Source organism: Hemitrygon akajei, chromosome 27 (genome assembly GCF_048418815.1).
Source record: "Hemitrygon akajei chromosome 27, sHemAka1.3, whole genome shotgun sequence".
NCBI classification, from domain to species: domain Eukaryota; kingdom Metazoa; phylum Chordata; class Chondrichthyes; order Myliobatiformes; family Dasyatidae; genus Hemitrygon; species Hemitrygon akajei.
This window is the reverse complement of record NC_133150.1, coordinates 397,838-412,986: the sequence shown is the minus strand read 5'-3', so window position 1 is coordinate 412,986 and position 15,149 is coordinate 397,838.

The window sequence follows — 15,149 nt, the reverse complement described above, 5'->3', positions numbered from 1 at the left end:
TGGAACATTAGCGTTTACAGAACTAAACAAAGATATTGGCTGTTCCACTCTAAATATTATGAAGGAGGTTCCTGAATTCAGCTTGCATTTGACAATTCCATTGCTCTGAGTAGAAACATGCACTATCTATACAGTTCCATCTCACCCTGACTGGTTATGTAAACATCCATATCTCAAAATGCATAGAATATGCATTTAGCTCAATAGCAGATCTAAATTTTGCTGAAAACTAGTATGTGCTAACATGTAAACATTATTTTACTTGCCATATGATTTATAGTATTCAACCAATTTTATCAGTGTGCTACCAATATTCCAGGAGTTACTTTCAGTAACATCACCTTTTGTACTCAATGGAACATTAGCGTTTACAGAATTAAACAAAGATATTGGCTGTTCCACTCTAAATATTATGAGGGAGGTTCCTGAATTCAGCTTGCATTTGAGTATTCCATGGCTCTGACAGTGTGCATGCAATATCTATACAGTTCCAGCTCACCCTTACTTATGTGCATATCCTTAACTAAAAATACATAGAATAGAAAGTAATGCATACAGCTCAAATTTGCTGAAAACTACTATCTAACTTGTTGTAAACATTATTTTACTTACCAGATGATTAGAGTAGCATGCAACCAATTTTATGAGTGTGCGAGAAGTGACTTTCAGTTTCATTACCTTTTGTACACAATGGAACATTTGCGTTTACAGAACTATAGAAAGATACTGGCGTTTCCACTCTAAATGTTATGAGGTAGGTTCCTGAATTCAGCTTGCGTTTGAGTATTCCATGGCTCTGAGCAGTATTCATGCAATATCTACACAGTTCCAGCTGATCCTGAGTAGTTATGTACACATCCATATCTCAAAATGCATAGTACAGAAAGTGATGCATTCAGCTCAATCGAGTGTAGATTTGAATTTTGCTGAAAACTACTATATGTAAACCATGTTATTTTACTTTCCATATGCTTTAGAGTAGTATGAAACCAATTTTATCAGTGTGCTACCAATTTTCTAGGAGTTGCTTTAAGTAACTCACCTTTTCTACGCAATGGAACAGTTGCGTTTACAGAACTAAACAAAGATATTGGCTGTTCCACACGAGATGTTGTGAGGTAGGTTCCTGAATTCAGCTTGCATTTGAGTATTCCATTGCTCTGAGTAGAAGACTTGCAATATCTATACAGTTCCATCTCACCCTGAGTACTCATGTACACATCCATATCTCAATATGCATAGAATAGAAAATAATGCATTCAGCTCAATCGAGTGTAGATTGAAATTTTGCTGAAAACTACTATGTGCTAACTTGATGTAAACCTTATTATTTTACTCACCATATAATTTAGAGTAGTATGCAACTAATTTTATGTGTGCTACCAATGTTGGACAAGTTACTTCCAGTAACATCACCTTTTGTACACAATGGAACATTAGCGTTTACAGAAATAAATAAATATACTGGCTGTTCCACTCTAAATGTTGTGGGGTAGGTTCCTGAATTCAGCTTGCCTTTGACAATTCCATTGCTCTGAGTAGAAGACATGCAATATCTATACAGTTCCATCTCACCCTGCGTAGTTATGTACACATCCATATCTCAAAATGCATAGAATATGCTTTCAGCTCAATAGTAGATTTGAATTTTGCTGAAAACTACTGTGAGCTAACATGATGTAAACATTATTTTACTTAACATATGATTTAGTGTAGTATGCAACCAATTTTATCAATGTGCTACCAATATTCCAGGAGTTACTTTCAGTAACTCACCTTTTGTACGCAATGGAACATTAGCGTTTACAGAACTAAAAAAAGATACTGGCGTTTCCACTCTAAATATTATGAGGTAGGTTCCTGAATTAAGCTTGCATTTGAGTATTCCATGGCTCTGAGCAGTATGCATGCAATATCTATACATTTCCATCTCACACTGAGTAGTTATGTACACATCCATATCTCAAAATGCATAGAATAGAAAGTAATGCATTCAGCTCAAGAGAGTGTAGTGTTGAATTTTGCTGAAAACTACTATGTGCTAACTTGATGTAAACGTTATTATTTTACTTACCAGATGATTAGATTAGCATGCAACCAATTTTATGAGTGTGCGAGAAGTGACTTTCAGTTTCATTACCTTTTGTACACAATGGAACATCTGCGTTTACAGAACTAAAAAAAGATACTGGCGTTTCCACTCTAAATGTTACGAGGTAGATTCCTGAATTCAGCTTGCATTTGAGTATTCCATGGCTCTGAGTAGTATACATGCAATATCCATACAGTTCCAGCTCACCCTTAGTTATGTGCACGTCCTTAACTAAAAATACGTAGATTAGAAAGTAATGCATTCAGCTTAATAGAGTGTAGAGTTGAATTTTGCTGAAAACTAGTATGTGCTAACATGATGTAAACATTCTTTTTCTTGCCATATTGTATTCAACCAATTTTATCAGTGTGCTACCAATATTCCAGGAGTTACTTTCAGTAACATCGCCTTTTGAACACAATCGGACTGTTGCGTTTACAGAACTAAACAAAGATATTGGCTGTTCCACTCTAAATATTATGAAGGAGGTTCCTGAATTCAGCTTGCATTTGAGTATTCCATGGCTCTGACAGTGTGCATGCAATATCTATACAGTTCCCTTACTTATGTGCACATCCTTAACTAAAAAATACATAGAATAGAAAGTAATGTATTCAACTCAAATTTGCTGAAAACTACTATCTAACTTGCTGTAAACATTATTTTACTTACCATATGATTTAGTGTAGTATGCAACCAATTTTATGAGTGTGCTACCAATGACCGAGAGCTGACTTTCAGTTTCATTACCGTTTGTACTCAATGGAACATTTGCGTTTACAGAACTAAAGATATTGGTTGTGCCACTCTAAATGTTATGAGGTAGGTTCCTGAATTCAGCTTGCATTTGAGTATTCCACGGCTCTGAGTAGAAGAAATGCAATATCTATACAGTTCCATATCACCCTGACTGGTTATGTACACATCCATATCTCAAAATGCATAGAATCTGCATTTAGCTCAATAGCAGATCTGAATTTTGCTGAAAACTAGTATGTGCTAACTTGATGTAAACATTATTTTACTTACCATATGATTTACAATAGTATGCAACCAATTTTATCAGTGTGCTACAAATTTTCCAGGAGTTGCTTTCAGTAACTCACCTTTTGTACGCAATGGAACATTAGCGTTTACAGAACTAAACAAAGATATTGGCTGTTCCACTCTAAATATTATGAAGGAGGTTCCTGAATTCAGCTTGCATTTGACAATTCCATTGCTCTGAGTAGAAACATGCACTATCTATACAGTTCCATCTCACCCTGACTGGTTATGTAAACATCCATATCTCAAAATGCATAGAATATGCATTTAGCTCAATAGCAGATCTAAATTTTGCTGAAAACTAGTATGTGCTAACATGTAAACATTATTTTACTTGCCATATGATTTATAGTATTCAACCAATTTTATCAGTGTGCTACCAATATTCCAGGAGTTACTTTCAGTAACATCACCTTTTGTACTCAATGGAACATTAGCGTTTACAGAATTAAACAAAGATATTGGCTGTTCCACTCTAAATATTATGAGGGAGGTTCCTGAATTCAGCTTGCATTTGAGTATTCCATGGCTCTGACAGTGTGCATGCAATATCTATACAGTTCCAGCTCACCCTTACTTATGTGCATATCCTTAACTAAAAATACATAGAATAGAAAGTAATGCATACAGCTCAAATTTGCTGAAAACTACTATCTAACTTGTTGTAAACATTATTTTACTTACCAGATGATTAGAGTAGCATGCAACCAATTTTATGAGTGTGCGAGAAGTGACTTTCAGTTTCATTACCTTTTGTACACAATGGAACATTTGCGTTTACAGAACTATAGAAAGATACTGGCGTTTCCACTCTAAATGTTATGAGGTAGGTTCCTGAATTCAGCTTGCGTTTGAGTATTCCATGGCTCTGAGCAGTATTCATGCAATATCTACACAGTTCCAGCTGATCCTGAGTAGTTATGTACACATCCATATCTCAAAATGCATAGTACAGAAAGTGATGCATTCAGCTCAATCGAGTGTAGATTTGAATTTTGCTGAAAACTACTATATGTAAACCATGTTATTTTACTTTCCATATGCTTTAGAGTAGTATGAAACCAATTTTATCAGTGTGCTACCAATTTTCTAGGAGTTGCTTTAAGTAACTCACCTTTTCTACGCAATGGAACAGTTGCGTTTACAGAACTAAACAAAGATATTGGCTGTTCCACACGAGATGTTGTGAGGTAGGTTCCTGAATTCAGCTTGCATTTGAGTATTCCATTGCTCTGAGTAGAAGACTTGCAATATCTATACAGTTCCATCTCACCCTGAGTACTCATGTACACATCCATATCTCAATATGCATAGAATAGAAAATAATGCATTCAGCTCAATCGAGTGTAGATTGAAATTTTGCTGAAAACTACTATGTGCTAACTTGATGTAAACCTTATTATTTTACTCACCATATAATTTAGAGTAGTATGCAACTAATTTTATGTGTGCTACCAATGTTGGACAAGTTACTTCCAGTAACATCACCTTTTGTACACAATGGAACATTAGCGTTTACAGAAATAAATAAATATACTGGCTGTTCCACTCTAAATGTTGTGGGGTAGGTTCCTGAATTCAGCTTGCCTTTGACAATTCCATTGCTCTGAGTAGAAGACATGCAATATCTATACAGTTCCATCTCACCCTGCGTAGTTATGTACACATCCATATCTCAAAATGCATAGAATATGCTTTCAGCTCAATAGTAGATTTGAATTTTGCTGAAAACTACTGTGAGCTAACATGATGTAAACATTATTTTACTTAACATATGATTTAGTGTAGTATGCAACCAATTTTATCAATGTGCTACCAATATTCCAGGAGTTACTTTCAGTAACTCACCTTTTGTACGCAATGGAACATTAGCGTTTACAGAACTAAAAAAAGATACTGGCGTTTCCACTCTAAATATTATGAGGTAGGTTCCTGAATTAAGCTTGCATTTGAGTATTCCATGGCTCTGAGCAGTATGCATGCAATATCTATACATTTCCATCTCACACTGAGTAGTTATGTACACATCCATATCTCAAAATGCATAGAATAGAAAGTAATGCATTCAGCTCAAGAGAGTGTAGTGTTGAATTTTGCTGAAAACTACTATGTGCTAACTTGATGTAAACGTTATTATTTTACTTACCAGATGATTAGATTAGCATGCAACCAATTTTATGAGTGTGCGAGAAGTGACTTTCAGTTTCATTACCTTTTGTACACAATGGAACATCTGCGTTTACAGAACTAAAAAAAGATACTGGCGTTTCCACTCTAAATGTTACGAGGTAGATTCCTGAATTCAGCTTGCATTTGAGTATTCCATGGCTCTGAGTAGTATACATGCAATATCCATACAGTTCCAGCTCACCCTTAGTTATGTGCACGTCCTTAACTAAAAATACGTAGATTAGAAAGTAATGCATTCAGCTTAATAGAGTGTAGAGTTGAATTTTGCTGAAAACTAGTATGTGCTAACATGATGTAAACATTCTTTTTCTTGCCATATTGTATTCAACCAATTTTATCAGTGTGCTACCAATATTCCAGGAGTTACTTTCAGTAACATCGCCTTTTGAACACAATCGGACTGTTGCGTTTACAGAACTAAACAAAGATATTGGCTGTTCCACTCTAAATATTATGAAGGAGGTTCCTGAATTCAGCTTGCATTTGAGTATTCCATGGCTCTGACAGTGTGCATGCAATATCTATACAGTTCCCTTACTTATGTGCACATCCTTAACTAAAAAATACATAGAATAGAAAGTAATGTATTCAACTCAAATTTGCTGAAAACTACTATCTAACTTGCTGTAAACATTATTTTACTTACCATATGATTTAGTGTAGTATGCAACCAATTTTATGAGTGTGCTACCAATGACCGAGAGCTGACTTTCAGTTTCATTACCGTTTGTACTCAATGGAACATTTGCGTTTACAGAACTAAAGATATTGGTTGTGCCACTCTAAATGTTATGAGGTAGGTTCCTGAATTCAGCTTGCATTTGAGTATTCCACGGCTCTGAGTAGAAGAAATGCAATATCTATACAGTTCCATATCACCCTGACTGGTTATGTACACATCCATATCTCAAAATGCATAGAATCTGCATTTAGCTCAATAGCAGATCTGAATTTTGCTGAAAACTAGTATGTGCTAACTTGATGTAAACATTATTTTACTTACCATATGATTTACAATAGTATGCAACCAATTTTATCAGTGTGCTACAAATTTTCCAGGAGTTGCTTTCAGTAACTCACCTTTTGTACGCAATGGAACATTAGCGTTTACAGAACTAAACAAAGATATTGGCTGTTCCACTCTAAATATTATGAAGGAGGTTCCTGAATTCAGCTTGCATTTGACAATTCCATTGCTCTGAGTAGAAACATGCACTATCTATACAGTTCCATCTCACCCTGACTGGTTATGTAAACATCCATATCTCAAAATGCATAGAATATGCATTTAGCTCAATAGCAGATCTAAATTTTGCTGAAAACTAGTATGTGCTAACATGTAAACATTATTTTACTTGCCATATGATTTATAGTATTCAACCAATTTTATCAGTGTGCTACCAATATTCCAGGAGTTACTTTCAGTAACATCACCTTTTGTACTCAATGGAACATTAGCGTTTACAGAATTAAACAAAGATATTGGCTGTTCCACTCTAAATATTATGAGGGAGGTTCCTGAATTCAGCTTGCATTTGAGTATTCCATGGCTCTGACAGTGTGCATGCAATATCTATACAGTTCCAGCTCACCCTTACTTATGTGCATATCCTTAACTAAAAATACATAGAATAGAAAGTAATGCATACAGCTCAAATTTGCTGAAAACTACTATCTAACTTGTTGTAAACATTATTTTACTTACCAGATGATTAGAGTAGCATGCAACCAATTTTATGAGTGTGCGAGAAGTGACTTTCAGTTTCATTACCTTTTGTACACAATGGAACATTTGCGTTTACAGAACTATAGAAAGATACTGGCGTTTCCACTCTAAATGTTATGAGGTAGGTTCCTGAATTCAGCTTGCGTTTGAGTATTCCATGGCTCTGAGCAGTATTCATGCAATATCTACACAGTTCCAGCTGATCCTGAGTAGTTATGTACACATCCATATCTCAAAATGCATAGTACAGAAAGTGATGCATTCAGCTCAATCGAGTGTAGATTTGAATTTTGCTGAAAACTACTATATGTAAACCATGTTATTTTACTTTCCATATGCTTTAGAGTAGTATGAAACCAATTTTATCAGTGTGCTACCAATTTTCTAGGAGTTGCTTTAAGTAACTCACCTTTTCTACGCAATGGAACAGTTGCGTTTACAGAACTAAACAAAGATATTGGCTGTTCCACACGAGATGTTGTGAGGTAGGTTCCTGAATTCAGCTTGCATTTGAGTATTCCATTGCTCTGAGTAGAAGACTTGCAATATCTATACAGTTCCATCTCACCCTGAGTACTCATGTACACATCCATATCTCAATATGCATAGAATAGAAAATAATGCATTCAGCTCAATCGAGTGTAGATTGAAATTTTGCTGAAAACTACTATGTGCTAACTTGATGTAAACCTTATTATTTTACTCACCATATAATTTAGAGTAGTATGCAACTAATTTTATGTGTGCTACCAATTTTGGACAAGTTACTTCCAGTAACATCACCTTTTGTACACAATGGAACATTAGCGTTTACAGAAATAAACAAATATACTGGCTGTTCCACTCTAAATGTTGTGGGGTAGGTTCCTGAATTCAGCTTGCATTTGAGTATTCCACGGCTCTGAGTAGAAGAAATGCAATATCTATACAGTTCCATCTCACCCTGACTGGTTATGTACACATCCATATCTCAAAATGCATAGAATATGCATTCAGCTCAATAGTAGATTTGCATTTTGCTGAAAACTAGTATGTGTTAACTTGATGTAAACATTATTTTACTTACCATATGATTTACAGTAGTATGCAACCAATTTTATCAGTGTGCTACAAATTTTCCAGCAGTTGCTTTCAGTAACTCACCTTTTGTACGCAATGGAACATTAGCGTTTACAGAACTAAACAAAGATATTGGCTGTTCCACTCTAAATATTATGAGGGAGGTTCCTGAATTCAGCTTGCATTTGAGTATTCCATGTCTCTGAAAGAGTGCATGCAATATCAATACAGTTCCAGCTCACCCTTACTTATGTGCATATCCTTAACTAAAAATACATAGAATAGAAAGTAATGCATTCAGCTCAAATTTGATGAAAACTACTATCTAACTTGATGTATACATTATTTTACTCACCATATAATTTAGTGTAGTATGCAACTAATTTTATGTGTGCTACCAATGTTGGACAAGTTACTTCCAGTAACATCACCTTTTGTACACAATGGAACATTAGCGTTTACAGAAATAAACAAATATACTGGCTGTTCCACTCTAAATGTTGTGGGGTAGGTTCCTGAATTCAGCTTGCCTTTGACAATTCCATTGCTCTGAGTAGAAGACATGCAATATCTATACAGTTCCATCTCACCCTGCGTAGTTATGTACACATCCATATCTCAAAATGCATAGAATATGCTTTCAGCTCAATAGTAGATTTGAATTTTGCTGAAAACTACTGTGAGCTAACATGATGTAAACATTATTTTACTTAACATATGATTTAGTGTAGTATGCAACCAATTTTATCAATGTGCTACCAATATTCCAGGAGTTACTTTCAGTAACTCACCTTTTGTACGCAATGGAACATTAGCGTTTACAGAACTAAAAAAAGATACTGGCGTTTCCACTCTAAATATTATGAGGTAGGTTCCTGAATTAAGCTTGCATTTGAGTATTCCATGGCTCTGAGCAGTATGCATGCAATATCTATACATTTCCATCTCACACTGAGTAGTTATGTACACATCCATATCTCAAAATGCATAGAATAGAAAGTAATGCATTCAGCTCAAGAGAGTGTAGTGTTGAATTTTGCTGAAAACTACTATGTGCTAACTTGATGTAAACGTTATTATTTTACTTACCAGATGATTAGATTAGCATGCAACCAATTTTATGAGTGTGCGAGAAGTGACTTTCAGTTTCATTACCTTTTGTACACAATGGAACATCTGCGTTTACAGAACTAAAAAAAGATACTGGCGTTTCCACTCTAAATGTTACGAGGTAGATTCCTGAATTCAGCTTGCATTTGAGTATTCCATGGCTCTGAGTAGTATACATGCAATATCCATACAGTTCCAGCTCACCCTTAGTTATGTGCACGTCCTTAACTAAAAATACGTAGATTAGAAAGTAATGCATTCAGCTTAATAGAGTGTAGAGTTGAATTTTGCTGAAAACTAGTATGTGCTAACATGATGTAAACATTCTTTTTCTTGCCATATTGTATTCAACCAATTTTATCAGTGTGCTACCAATATTCCAGGAGTTACTTTCAGTAACATCGCCATTTGAACACAATCGGACTGTTTCGTTTACAGAACTAAACAAAGATATTGGCTGTTCCACTCTAAATATTATGAAGGAGGTTCCTGAATTCAGCTTGCATTTGAGTATTCCATGGCTCTGACAGTGTGCATGCAATATCTATACAGTTCCCTTACTTATGTGCACATCCTTAACTAAAAAATACATAGAATAGAAAGTAATGTATTCAACTCAAATTTGCTGAAAACTACTATCTAACTTGCTGTAAACATTATTTTACTTACCATATGATTTAGTGTAGTATGCAACCAATTTTATGAGTGTGCTACCAATGACCGAGAGCTGACTTTCAGTTTCATTACCGTTTGTACACAATGGAACATTTGCGTTTACAGAACTAAAGATATTGGTTGTGCCACTCTAAATGTTATGAGGTAGGTTCCTGAATTCAGCTTGCATTTGAGTATTCCACGGCTCTGAGTAGAAGAAATGCAATATCTATACAGTTCCATATCACCCTGACTGGTTATGTACACATCCATATCTCAAAATGCATAGAATCTGCATTTAGCTCAATAGCAGATCTGAATTTTGCTGAAAACTAGTATGTGCTAACTTGATGTAAACATTATTTTACTTACCATATGATTTACAATAGTATGCAACCAATTTTATCAGTGTGCTACAAATTTTCCAGGAGTTGCTTTCAGTAACTCACCTTTTGTACGCAATGGAACATTAGCGTTTACAGAACTAAACAAAGATATTGGCTGTTCCACTCTAAATATTATGAAGGAGGTTCCTGAATTCAGCTTGCATTTGACAATTCCATTGCTCTGAGTAGAAACATGCACTATCTATACAGTTCCATCTCACCCTGACTGGTTATGTAAACATCCATATCTCAAAATGCATAGAATATGCATTTAGCTCAATAGCAGATCTAAATTTTGCTGAAAACTAGTATGTGCTAACATGTAAACATTATTTTACTTGCCATATGATTTATAGTATTCAACCAATTTTATCAGTGTGCTACCAATATTCCAGGAGTTACTTTCAGTAACATCACCTTTTGTACTCAATGGAACATTAGCGTTTACAGAATTAAACAAAGATATTGGCTGTTCCACTCTAAATATTATGAGGGAGGTTCCTGAATTCAGCTTGCATTTGAGTATTCCATGGCTCTGACAGTGTGCATGCAATATCTATACAGTTCCAGCTCACCCTTACTTATGTGCATATCCTTAACTAAAAATACATAGAATAGAAAGTAATGCATTCAGCTCAAATTTGATGAAAACTACTATCTAACTTGATGTATACATTATTTTACTCACCATATAATTTAGAGTAGCATGCAACTAATTTTATGTGTGCTACCAATTTTGGACAAGTTACTTCCAGTAACATCACCTTTTGTACACAATGGAACATTAGCGTTTACAGAAATAAACAAATATACTGGCTGTTCCACTCTAAATGTTGTGGGGTAGGTTCCTGAATTCAGCTTGCCTTTGACAATTCCATTGCTCTGAGTAGAAGACATGCAATATCTATACAGTTCCATCTCACCCTGCGTAGTTATGTACACATCCATATCTCAAAATGCATAGAATATGCTTTCAGCTCAATAGCAGATCTGAATTTTGCTGAAAACTAGTATGTGCTAACTTGATGTAAACATTATTTTACTTAACATATGATTTAGTGTAGTCTGCAACCAATTTTATCAGTGTGCTACCAATATTCGAGGAGTTACTTTCAGTAACTCACCTTTTGTACGCAATGGAACATTAGCGTTTACAGAACTAAACAAAGATATTGGTTGTTCCACTCTAAATATTATGAGGGATGTTCCTGAATTCAGCTTGCCTTTGAGTATTCCATGGCTCTGACAGTGTGCATGCAATATCTATACAGTTCCCTTACTTATGTGCACATCCTTAACTAAAAAATACATAGGATAGAAAGTAATGTATTCAGCTCAAATTTGCTGAAAACTACTATCTAACTTGCTGTAAACATTATTTTACATACCATATGATTTAGTGTAGTATGCAACCAATTTTATCAGTGTTCTACCAATATTCCAGGAGTTACTTTCAGTAACATCACCTTTTGTACGCAATGGAACATTAGCGTTTACAGAATTAAACAAAGATATTGGCTGTTCCACTCTAAATATTATGAGGGAGGTTCCTGAATTCAGCTTGCATTTGAGTATTCCATGGCTCTGACAGTGTGCAAGCAATATCTATACAGTTCCAGCTCACCCTTACTTATGTGCATATCCTTAACTAAAAATACATAGAATAGAAAGTAATGCATTCAGCTCAAATTTGCTGAAAACTACTATCTAACTTGTTGTAAACATTATTTTACTTACCAGATGATTAGAGTAGCATGCAACCAATTTTATGAGTGTGCGAGAAGTGACTTTCAGTTTCATTATCTTTTGTACACAATGGAACATTTGCGTTTACAGAACTATAGAAAGATACTGGCGTTTCCACTCTAAATGTTATGAGGTAGGTTCCTGAATTCAGCTTGCGTTTGAGTATTCCATGGCTCTGAGCAGTATTCATGCAATATCTACACAGTTCCAGCTGATCCTGAGTAGTTATGTACACATCCATATCTCAAAATGCATAGTACAGAAAGTGATGCATTCAGCTCAATCGAGTGTAGATTTGAATTTTGCTGAAAACTACTATATGTAAACCATGTTATTTTACTTTCCATATGATTTAGAGTAGTATGCAACCAATTTTATCAGTGTGCTACCAATTTTCTAGGAGTTGCTTTAAGTAACTCACCTTTTGTACGCAATGGAACAGTTGCGTTTACAGAACTAATGAAAGATATTGGCTGTTCCAGAGATGTTGTGAGGTAGGTTCCTGAATTCAGCTTGCTTTTCACTATTCCATTGCTCTGAGTAGAAGACATGCAATATCTACACAGTTCCAGCTGATCCTTAGTAGTTATGTACACATCCTTAACCAAAATACATAGAATACAAAGTAATGCATTCAGCTCAATAGAGTGAGCTGTTGAATTTTGTACACAATGGAACATTAGCGTTTACAGAAACAAAGATATTGGCTGTTCCACTCTAAATATTATAAGGGAGGTTCCTGAATTCAGCTTGCCTTTCACTATTCCATTGCTCTGGGTAGAAGACATGCAATATCTATACAATTCCAGCTGATCCTGAGTAGTTATGTACACATCCTTAACCAAAATGCATAGAATACAAAGTAATGCATTCATCTCAATAGTGTGTACAGTTGAATTTTGCTGAAAACTACTATGTGCTAACTTGATGTTAACCTTATTATTTTACTTACCATATGCTTTAGAGTAGTATGAAACCAATTTTATCAGTGTGCTACCAATTTTCTAGGAGTTGCTTTAAGTAACTCACCTTTTCTACGCAATGGAACAGTTGCGTTTACAGAACTAAACAAAGATATTGGCTGTTCCACACGAGATGTTGTGAGGTAGGTTCCTTCATTCAGCTTGCATTTGAGTATTCCATTGCTCTGAGTAGAAGACATGCAATATCTATACAGTTCCATCTCACCCTGAGTACTCATGTACACATCCATATCTCAATATGCATAGAATAGAAAATAATGCATTCAGCTCAATCGAGTGTAGATTGAAATTTTGCTGAAAACTACTATGTGCTAACTTGATGTAAACCTTATTATTTTACTCACCATATAATTTAGAGTAGTATGCAACTAATTTTATGTGTGCTACCAATTTTGGACAAGTTACTTCCAGTAACATCACCTTTTGTACACAATGGAACATTAGCGTTTACAGAAATAAACAAATATACTGGCTGTTCCACTCTAAATGTTGTGGGGTAGGTTCCTGAATTCAGCTTGCATTTGAGTATTCCACGGCTCTGAGTAGAAGAAATGCAATATCTATACAGTTCCATCTCACCCTGACTGGTTATGTACACATCCATATCTCAAAATGCATAGAATATGCATTCAGCTCAATAGTAGATTTGCATTTTGCTGAAAACTAGTATGTGTTAACTTGATGTAAACATTATTTTACTTACCATATGATTTACAGTAGTATGCAACCAATTTTATCAGTGTGCTACAAATTTTCCAGGAGTTGCTTTCAGTAACTCACCTTTTGTACGCAATGGAACATTAGCGTTTACAGAACTAAACAAAGATATTGGCTGTTCCACTCTAAATATTATGAGGGAGGTTCCTGAATTCAGCTTGCATTTGAGTATTCCATGTCTCTGAAAGTGTGCATGCAATATCAATACAGTTCCAGCTCACCCTTACTTATGTGCATATCCTTAACTAAAAATACATAGAATAGAAAGTAATGCATTCAGCTCAAATTTGATGAAAACTACTATCTAACTTGATGTATACATTATTTTACTCACCATATAATTTAGTGTAGTATGCAACTAATTTTATGTGTGCTACCAATGTTGGACAAGTTACTTCCAGTAACATCACCTTTTGTACACAATGGAACATTAGCGTTTACAGAAATAAATAAATATACTGGCTGTTCCACTCTAAATGTTGTGGGGTAGGTTCCTGAATTCAGCTTGCCTTTGACAATTCCATTGCTCTGAGTAGAAGACATGCAATATCTATACAGTTCCATCTCACCCTGCGTAGTTATGTACACATCCATATCTCAAAATGCATAGAATATGCTTTCAGCTCAATAGTAGATTTGAATTTTGCTGAAAACTACTGTGAGCTAACATGATGTAAACATTATTTTACTTAACATATGATTTAGTGTAGTATGCAACCAATTTTATCAATGTGCTACCAATATTCCAGGAGTTACTTTCAGTAACTCACCTTTTGTACGCAATGGAACATTAGCGTTTACAGAACTAAAAAAAGATACTGGCGTTTCCACTCTAAATATTATGAGGTAGGTTCCTGAATTAAGCTTGCATTTGAGTATTCCATGGCTCTGAGCAGTATGCATGCAATATCTATACATTTCCATCTCACACTGAGTAGTTATGTACACATCCATATCTCAAAATGCATAGAATAGAAAGTAATGCATTCAGCTCAAGAGAGTGTAGTGTTGAATTTTGCTGAAAACTACTATGTGCTAACTTGATGTAAACGTTATTATTTTACTTACCAGATGATTAGATTAGCATGCAACCAATTTTATGAGTGTGCGAGAAGTGACTTTCAGTTTCATTACCTTTTGTACACAATGGAACATCTGCGTTTACAGAACTAAAAAAAGATACTGGCGTTTCCACTCTAAATGTTACGAGGTAGATTCCTGAATTCAGCTTGCATTTGAGTATTCCATGGCTCTGAGTAGTATACATGCAATATCCATACAGTTCCAGCTCACCCTTAGTTATGTGCACGTCCTTAACTAAAAATACGTAGATTAGAAAGTAATGCATTCAGCTTAATAGAGTGTAGAGTTGAATTTTGCTGAAAACTAGTATGTGCTAACATGATGTAAACATTCTTTTTCTTGCCATATTGTATTCA